This window comes from Ornithorhynchus anatinus, chromosome 2 (genome assembly GCF_004115215.2).
Source record: "Ornithorhynchus anatinus isolate Pmale09 chromosome 2, mOrnAna1.pri.v4, whole genome shotgun sequence".
Lineage (NCBI taxonomy): Eukaryota > Metazoa > Chordata > Mammalia > Monotremata > Ornithorhynchidae > Ornithorhynchus > Ornithorhynchus anatinus.
The window spans coordinates 155,283,469-155,293,962 of record NC_041729.1 but is presented as its reverse complement, the minus strand read 5'-3'; positions in this window follow the sequence as shown (position 1 = coordinate 155,293,962).

The following is a 10,494-nucleotide window of genomic DNA, read 5'->3' as shown; positions in this document are numbered from 1 at the left end:
AGGTAACTGAGACACAGAGAAGTGAAGTTACTTGCCCAAGGTCACACAGCAGACAAGTGATAGAGTCAGGATTAGAACCCATGCCTGTGCTCTATCCCATACACTATCCTTGTTCTATTGCCAACAGCTCTCCCGCCTTACCCTCTTAGAGCTGGGGAAGACTGAGCAGAGACAGCCTCCAACAGACTCCCTTCATCCAGGCTCTCCTCTCTCCTGCCTACGCATAAATTTTTTTTGTGGTATTTAAGTGCTTACTATGTGCCAGGCACTGAGCTAAGCACAGGGGTAGATGCAAGATAATTAAGTTGGACACCATGGCCTAGTGGATAGAGCACAGGTTTGGGAGACAGGAGGGCCTGGGTTCTAATCCCAGCTCTGCCCCTTATCTACTGTGTGACCTTGGGCAAGACACTTTCATTCATTCATTCAATCATATTTATTGAGTGCTTAGTGTGTGCAGAACACTGTACTAAGCACTTAGGAAAGGACAATACAACAATAAAGAGAGACAATCCCTGCCCACAATGAGCTCACAGTCTAGGGCCGGGGGGAGGCAGACATCAATACAAATAAACAGATGTCAGTGCAAATAAATGATATCAATACAAACAAATAAAATTACAGATATATACACAAGGGTTGTGGGGTGGAGGCAGGGAAGAGCAAAGGGTACAAGTCAGGGAGATGGAGAAGGAAGTGGGAGATGGGAAAAAGTGGGGCTTAATCTGGGAAGGCCTCTTGGAGGAGATGTGCCTTCAGTAAGGCTTTGAAGAGGGGGAGAGTAATTGTCAGATTTGAGGAGGGAGGGCATTCAAAGCCAGAGATGAGACGTGGGCCAGTGTTCAGCGGTGAGACAGGCGAGATGGGGACATAGTGAGAGGGTTAGCACCAGAGGAGTAAAGTGTGGGTTGTAGGAGAGAAATGAGGTGAGTTAAGAAGGTGCGAGGTCATGGAGTGTTTTAAAGCCAATGATGAGGAGTTTTTATTTAATAAGGAGGCTGAAAGGCAACCACTGGAGATTTTTGAGGATGGGGGTGACGTGTCCTGAACGTTTCTGTAAGAAGATGATCCGGGCAGCAGAGTAAAGTATGGACTGGGGTGGGGAGAAGCAGGAGGTTGGGAGATCAGAAAGAAGGAGGATATAATAATCCAAGAGGGATAGGATGAATGATTGTACTAATATGATAGCAATTTTGGTTGGAGAGGAAAGGGAGGATCTTGCCGATGTTGTGAAGGTGAGACTGACAGGATTTGGTGACGGATTGGATATGTGGGTTGAATGAGAGAATGGAGTCAAGGATAACACCAAGGTTATGGGCTTGAGGGACAGGAAGGATGGTGGAACCATCTGCAGTGACAGGAAAATCTGGGAGATGACAGGGTTTGGGTGGGAAAGTAAGGAGTTCTGTTTTGGACATGTTAAGTTTGAGGTGACAGAAGTACATCAAAGTAGAGATGTCTTCAAGGCAGGAGGAGATACGAGCCTGGAGAGAGGGAGGGAGCTCAGGGGAGGAGATGTAGATTTTAGTACCATCTGCATAGAGATGATAGTTGAAGCCATGGGAGCAAATGAGTTATTCAAGGGACTGAGTGTAGATCGAGAATAGAAGGGAATCAAGAACTGAAACTTGAGGGACCCCCACAGTTACAGGGTGGGAGGCAGAGAAGGAGCCTGCCAAGGTGACTGAGAATTAATGGCCAGAAAGATACCACTTCTCTGGGCCTCAGTTACCTCATCTGCAAAATGGGGATTAAGCTGTAAACTCCATGTGGGACTGTGTCTAACCTGATCTTCTAGACTGTGAGCCCATTGTAAGCAGGGATTGCCCCCTTTGTTGTACTTTCCAAGGGCTTAGTGCGGTGTTCTGCACAAAATAAGCGCTCAATAAATACGATTGAATGAATTAGCATGTATCTATCCCAGAGCTTAGAACAGTACTTGACACACAGTAAGCACTTAACAAATACCAAATACAATTGTTGGAAAGCAAATACGAACCATAGTCCCTCTCCCACACAAGGCTCACAATCTCAAGCCTCATTTCACAGGTGAGGTAACTGAGGTTTGGAGAAGTTAAGTGACATTCATTTATTCATTCAATCGTATTTATTTAGCACTTACCGTGTGTAGAGGACTCTACTAAGTGCTTGGAAAATACAACAAAGAGGGACAATCCCTACCCAAGAATGGGCTCACAGTTTAGGAGGGGGAGACAGACAATGAAACAAGTAGACATCAGTAGCAACAAAATAAAAAAAATAGAATCATAGATATATACACATCATTAATTAGAGTAATAAAATACACTATATATATGTACTATATATATATATATATACTATAAAATATAAAGAGTGAGGAGTTTTTGCTTGATACAGAGTTTGATAGGCAACCACTGGAGGTTTTTGAGGTGGGGGTGACATGCTCAGCGCATTTCTGTAGAAAGATTCATTCATTCATTCAATAGTATTTATTGAGTACTTACTATGTGAAGAGAACTGTACTAAGCTCTTGGAATGTACAATTCGGCAACAGAGACAATCCCTGCCCATTGATGGACTTAGAGTCGGGCAGAGGAATGAAGTATAGACCGAAGCGGGGAGAGATAGGAGAATGGGAGATGAGATAGGAGGCTGATGCAATAATCCAGTCTGGATATTATGAGAGATTGTACCAGCAAGGTAGCAGTTTGGATGGAGAAAAGGGTGGATCTTGGCGATGTTGTGATGGTGAGACTGGCAGGTTTTGGTGATGGACAGGATTGTGGGGTGAATGAGAGGGTGGAGTCAGATGACTCCAACGTTGTGGGCTTGTGAGACAGGAGGATAGTAGTACCATCCACAGTGATGGGAAAGTCAGGGAGAGGACAGGGTTCGGGAGGGCAGATAAGGAGCTCAGTCTTGGACATGTTGAGTTTCATGTGACGGGCAGACATCCAGGTGGAGATGTCCTGAAGGCAGGAGGAGATACGAGCCCGGACGGGGTGAGAGAGAGCAGGGGAGGAGATGCAGATTTGGGTGTCATCTGCGTAGAGATGATCGCTGAAGCCGTGGGAGCGAATGAGTTCACCAAGGGAGTGAGTATAGATGGAGAACAGAAGGGACCCAAGAACTGACCCTTGAGGAACCCCTTCAGTTAGTGGACGGGCCTGGGAGGAGGAACCCACGAAGGAGGCCGAGAATGAACGGCCAGATAAAAGGAGAACCAGGAGAGGATGAAAATGTCCATGTGTATCAGAGAGCACATTTTTTTTTAAAGTCTGCTTAGAAGTTAACCTGAAACTCTACCAGCCATATTGACTTCTATGACACTTGGCTGTTGAATAGTGGATTGCTCTTCAAGGTGAATTCATAAGGCTTCAGAGACACTTCCAATATTTTTCCTGTTTTTCAATGTGGTGAATTTATTCAGCTCAAACAATATCATTGGTGAACCGCCATTGATGGAAGTAAATTAAACACAAGATGATTTCTTAAATATTTTCCTTAGTTAACCATTATTTCTCCGAAGAGCCACTTGCTCAGAGCCTGCCGAGTATGATTCAGGGTATTTCAGTGAGCTGAGGAGACAGGTGGGATGGGACACACTTCTCCATAAGGAGATGGCAGATCAGATGGTAATCGTGCCAGTCAACAGAACAGGGTGAAAATCCAAAAGAACAAGTGCCATTTAGAACGATTTCAAGAAGGTACATGAGATTAGAAGATGAATTTATCCCAGCGGAGTGTCTTCACCAAATGCTTATAATTAGTTAGAAATAGGCAGGACAGGTGCTAGATTCTAGATTTGTAAAACATTTTCCTGTCCACAAACCAAGCTTCCAGCTCTTGCTATTATCGTTCCCCTACTTCTAGATCTCCTCCGCCCTCTTCGCCCCCTCCTTCCTCCACCTCCCTCTCCCCCAACCCTCGGGTCCCCTCCTCTCACCAAAAAGTGATACAGGATTCAAAGATCCTGTCATTCTTTGGGCTCTATCTCACTTATTCATTAATATTTTCCCTACAGGCTACTTTTATCTCCCTGTTAAGTCCCCATTTTGGATAATCATTTCATTTTCCTAACATTATTTCAAAGATTGGAGGCTCTTCTTCAGCTTTTATCCATTTCATTCACAGATTATTTGCAAGGCAAGGGCTTCTTTAATCATAACACTCCTTTCCAGTATTTGAAATAGTTAAACAAATACTCAACCACATAGCTCCCCAGAGTTCACATTGCAAGATCTAGGCTACCTTTCTTAGATGGGGTATTGCCCTTGTCAGTCTTCCTAAGCTGAATAACCAAAACCAGTGTTCAAAGTTAGGCCTCTCTAATGGAAGCCGGAAGAGTTAGCATAGAAAGAAGTTAAACTAAATCTGAACCCAGTACAAGGAAATTCTGGATGGCAGAGGGTAGAGAGAAGTGGAAAAAATCTCTGATGCATCTTAAAATGAGCGAACTAGCCCAGTTTCAATCACATACCAAAATTCAGGTTGAAGCTGTTGACGACTTTCGGGCCCTGAGAAGTTTGGGACGAGGAAGAAGCATGACATAGTGGATAGAGCACGGGCCTGGGAGTCAGAAGGTCATGGGTTCTAATTCTGGCTCCCCCATTTGTCTGTGTGGCCTTGGGCAAGTCATTTCAATTCTCTGTGCCTGTTACCTCATCTGTACAATGGGGATTAAAATGTGAGCCCCACGTGGGACAGGGACTGTTTCCAACCTGATCTTTTTGTATCCACCCCCAGACTTAATAGAATGCCTGGCACATAATAAGCGCTTAACAAATACCAAAATTATTATTATTATTTCTCACCATGCACTATTTGCCTGGACCAAGGAGACATGTGGCCACTGACCCCTCCCAGTTACGCTTACACCTTACAAAGTTTAGACTTGCTGTTTTTGCAGTACAGAATTTTAGTCTTTTGTGGTTTTGATTATATTTACGTTCTTAAGGATGGATCAAATTCTTATTGCTCTATATGCCTGTCCTCCCCCAAGTTACACTGAGGGCCACTTGGGAATGAAGGACCAGGTGTCAGTTGAGTTGCATATAAGAAACCCAGTGGGATTGGGACTTAGTGTGACATAAAAGCAGTAATAATAATAATAATAATACAATAATGATACCTTTGTAGAGTTCTAATTTATTCCTTTTGTTGGACAGTCAGATCTGCTTCTGTTAGTCAAGGGGATGAACTCATTTTTTGTACTTTTTTAACTAAAACTTTAGGGATGAAGGAAGGTCCTTGGAAGAACAGCTGATTGTGAGAAGTGGAGCTAGGCAAAGGATTACCACCTCCTCCAGGAGGCTTTCCCTGATTAAATATTCTTCCCCGTGAATCATCTCCTCCCAACAATGCACTCCGCATTTTTGAAGCACCTCGCAATGACAACAGCATCAATAGTATTAGTAATAGTAATAATAATAAAATGTTTGCTATGTGCCAAGCACTGTACTAAGCATTGGGGTAGATACAAGATGAGGGAGAATTGTTATTTAATCCCCATTTTACAGTTCAGCTGGCAAATACCCTACTACTTAAGCAATTACTCACCCACTTCTCCATTTTCATTCTCCTCTTATCTGTAATTTGCTTGGACCCTTCCTCCTACCCCCAAGGATTATAAGATCCTTAAGGGCAAGGATCATGTCTTTTAATTATCCCAAGGTCTCGGCTTAGTGATTTTCATGCAATAATAATAAATAGCAATAATAATAACAATTGTGGTATTTGTTAAGCACTTACTACATGCCAAGCACTGTACTAAGCGCTGGGGTAAATACAAGATATTGCTGATGAAGAGAAGTCCTGCTTGACCAAACATCTCAAAAGCCCAAACTTGGCTATTTGGGAAGCCCTGGTTCTTATGATTGTCACTTTGTATTCTGCTAGCAATGAAAGGGATGAATCTGCCTTAGCTGGAAATAACGGCTAGATTTTATCTGGCCTTGGGCCAGTTAGCCTTTATCTCTCAACTGTAAAATGAGGACATCGGGACTGTTGGTGAGAATGAATCCATCTTTATCCTGTCCTTGAGATGAACTACTCCAGAAGGAACCAGCAACAAGCTATGACTCTTAAGTAAGCAAGCTCTCCCCAGGGATGTAGAAATATAATCCACTCCCTAGGGTCTGAAAGAACATCCTCTCCATGTTCAGCAGCTCAGCTCTTTTTTTCAGAGTCCTGCTGGTCGCATCAGGGGGCCCTCAACTGCACAAGCTCAAATACCATTGATTGATTGATTGACTGAGGTATTAATTGCAGACGATGTTCCAGGCCTCAGGGTTGGCAATGGTCTAGGCCTGGGCCTGAGCCAGCCTTGCCTCCAGCCTGAGATGGATGCCCCGTCTCTAAGGGCAACCGCAGCATAGCCTAGAGGATAGAGCACAGACCACCACTTGTCTGTTGTGTGACCTTGGGCAAGTCACTTCACTTCTCTGAGCCTCAGTTTCCTCATCTACCATTAAGACCTTGAGTCCCATGTGGGACGTAGACTGTGTCCAACCTGATTCACTTGTGTCTACCCCAGGGTATAGTACAGTGTCTTCCACGTAGTAAATGCTTAACAAATGCCATTAAAAAAAATAGCCCTCACAGTTTTGGGTGCCAGACTTCCAGACCTTTCTTTCATTCCTGCAATTGTATTTATTGAGTGCTTACTGTATGCAAAGCTCTGTACTAAGCAAAAGGGAAAGTACAATCTAACAATAAACTGATACATTCCCTGCTGACTACAAGCTTACAGTTTAAAGGTGGAGACAGACATTAATATGAATAAATAAAACCTGTTCCTCTCAGGTCTCTGAAAAGATCTTCATCAGTGGTATCTGAGCATTTCCAATCTGGGCTGAAAAGACCCTGACCCTGGCCCACACAGGCTTAACTTCATCTTCACCGAACTCATAGTGAAGCAACGTGGCTTAGTGGAATGAGCATGGGTTTAGGAGACAGAGGACTTGGGTTCTAATCCCGGCTTTGCCACTTGTCTTCTGTGTGACCTTGGGAAAGCCACTAAACTTCTCTGTGCTTCATTAAACTCATCTGTAAAATCAGGATTAAGACTGTGAGCCCCATATGGGACAATCTGACTACCTTGTATCTACCCCAGTGTTTAGAACAGAGCTTGGCACCTAGTAAGCGCTTAACAAATACCATCATTATTATTATTATAATCATTATTATTCCTTTCAATCTTGCCCTCTATTTGCCCTCAACCTCCAAGTGAAATAGTGGCACTCTGGCCCCAAGTGCCAGGCTCTCAGAGAGGGCCGAGGGCCTTGGTCATTGGTGCCAGTGGGTGGCTATGCCTAATTCCTCCAACCCAGGGAGATTTGAAGGTGTCTCAAATTTAGGCTGATGTGGCTATAATTTCTCATTTATATGTGCACAACCAGGCAGGGGCATGGGAGGAGCCAGGACTTGGCAGGTGGACCCAGGGGCACGGTCTAGCCTGAGTGGGAAGAGGGTAAAGGCCATGGGAGGGGAAAAAAGTGAAACAACAACTGAGAGGAAAGTCCCAAGTCATCCAGAATGAGCAAAGCCCAGAGCTCAGGAGCTAGGCTGTCAGAGAGAACAAGCTCAGTCAGTCAGTCAATTGTATTTATGGAGCACTTAGTGTGTGCACAACGCTGTATCACATTCTTGGGAGAGTACGAATTAACAATATAACAGACACATTCCCTGCCCACTATAAGCTTACAGTCTAGAGAGAGAGACAGGCATTAATATAAATAAAATACAGATATGTACATAAATGTGGTGGGACTGGGAGAAGGAGATGAATGAAGGGAGAAAGTAAGGGCAACACAGAAGAGTAAAGGAGGGAGCTACTGGCCTATCAGGGGAAGAGCAGCATGGCCTAGTGGATAGAGTGTAGACTTCTAGATTGTGAGCCCGTTGTTGGGTAGCGATTGCCTCTTTTGCCAAATTGGACTTTCCAAGCGCTTAGTACAGCGCTTTGCACACAGTAAATGCACAATAAATATGATTTAATGAATGAATAGAGCACAGACCTGGGAACAAGTGGACCTGAGTTCTAATTCCAGCTCCGCCACTTGTCTGCTGTGTGACCTTGGGCAAGTAACTTCACATCTCTGGACCTTATTTCTCTCATCTGTAAAATGAGGATTAAGAGCGGGAGCCGCACATGGGACAGGGATTGTGTCCAACCTTATTAGCTTGTATCTACTCCAGTGTTTAGTTTGGTGCCTGGAACACAGTGAGTGCTTCAAAAACAAAAAAAGAGCCTGACCAACAGGTGCTGCTGTTGTCTGGATGTCCTCCACTTCTCTGAGAGCTCCACACAGCAATCGGGAGCCACCATGACTCACTCCACAACTCCTTCCTCTTCCCTACTTAGTCTCATACCTCCGCCACATGACTGGTGAAACGTTTGGGTGCCCAAAGGGAAGGAAGCACGTCCTCTGAGGAGAAGATGTGGATGTAAACAGGCTTCAGCTACCAGTCACGCACCACAGATGAGATGGACACTCTTCCTTCCAGCCCCACAGCACTTTTGTACATATCTGTAATTTATATATTTATATTAATGTGCAGCTCCCCCTCTAGACTGTAAGCTCATCGTGGTCAGAGCATGTGTCTATTGTTATAGTGTACTCTCTCAAGCGCTTAGTACAGTGTTTTGCACACCATATGTGCTCAATTAATATGGTTGAATGAATGAATACAGGGCTCACAATCTAAGAGGAAGGTATTTTATCCCCACTGCACAGAGGAAACGAAGACATTGAAGGGACTTGCTCAACATAAAGCAGTAGGAGACTGTAAGAACGGCAACTAGATCCTACATCTTCTGGCTCCCTGCCCCATGCACTTTCCACTAGGCTACATGGCCTCCCAGTGCTACCTACATATAACATTTAATATCAAATAACTAGGCAGGACCATAAGTAACAAGGCCCTGGGATATAATTAGGTCACCAGCAGAAAACATCATCTGCCACATCAAGTTTTTGCTGGTTGGCATATGAGCAAAGAATGGATGATATCAGTATAGCTCAACAACCCCTTCATCAATCAATCAGTGGTATTTATTCAGGGTTTACTGTGTGCAGAGCACTGTACTAAGTGCTTGGGATAAAATAATACCATAAGAGTTGGTGGATATGATCCCTGCCCTTAAAGAACTTACCCTGGTGCATTGAACTACATTATGGGTAGTCACCTAAAAGGAGGCCCAAAGAACTTACATTAAAGTCAAAGGGAAGTCACGCCTCAAAGTGACACAGCAGTGGAAAGATGGGAGAGAATAGGAGAAGATAAGGCTGTCTGTTGTACATCCATCTGAAAGGTGTTGTTTTGGAGTGGCGACTTCAGGAAGATAAGATCCTTATGGACAGATATTCATTCATTCAATTGCATTTATTGAGCACTTACTATGTGTAAAGTACCGTACTAAGCCCTTTGCACAGATATCAGGTCTTCCCCTTTTAGTTCGCTGAGTACAGTACTCTGCACACAGTAGGTACTCAACATACACTATTTATCGGAGATCATGACACCAAGCAGGTGAAACAAAAACTGTGCCCAGTTATAAATGCAACCTGAAGAATTTTTCCAGTAGTACTAAAACCCCCATCCCTATCCTCTCTCCTTCTCTAGTCTCACATTTCATCCTGCCTTCAGGACATCTCTACTTAGACATCCCACCGACACCTCCAACTTGCTCTCAAAGCAGAACTCCTCATCTTCCCATGTAAACCCTGTCATCCCCTTGACTTTCCCATCACTGTACCACTACCCTCAGTCTCAGCCTGCAACCTGGACACCTTCTTCGACTCATCTCTTTTGTTCGACCTGCACATCCAATCTGCCACCAAATCCTTTTGGTTCTGCCTTCACAACACATCCTTAGATGCCATCCTTCCTCTGCATCCGCACAGCTATCAAACAGATCTAAATTTCTTGTCATAACTCACCTTGACTATTGAATCAGCTTCCTCATTGACCTCCCTGCTTCCTTCTCCTCCCCTCTCCAGTTCATGCTTCACTCTGCTGATCATATTTATTCATTCATTCAATTGTATTTGTTGAGCATTTACTTTGTGCAGAACACTGTACTGCTTAGGAAAGCACAATACAGAAATAGAGACAATCCCTGCCCACAACCAGCTTACAGTCTAGAGGGAGACAGACATCAATATAAATAAAATTACAGATACATACATAAGTGCTGTGGGGTGCAGAGAGTGGGGAAGAGTAAAGGGCAATGCAGAAGGGAGTCGGAGATGAGGAAAAGTGGGGCTTTGTCTGGGAAGGCCTTTTGGAGGAGATGCTCCTTCAGTGAGACTTTGAAGAGGGGAGAGTAATTGTCTGTCGGATTTGAGGAGGTAGGGCTTTCTACACCAGAGGTAGAATGTGGGCCAGGGGTTTGTGGCATGCCTGGTGAAATGAAGGCAGTGAGAAGGTTAGCACCAGAGGAGCAAGTGTGTGGACTGGCTTGTAGAAGGAAAGAAGCAAGGTGAGGTAGGAGGGGGTGAGGTGATG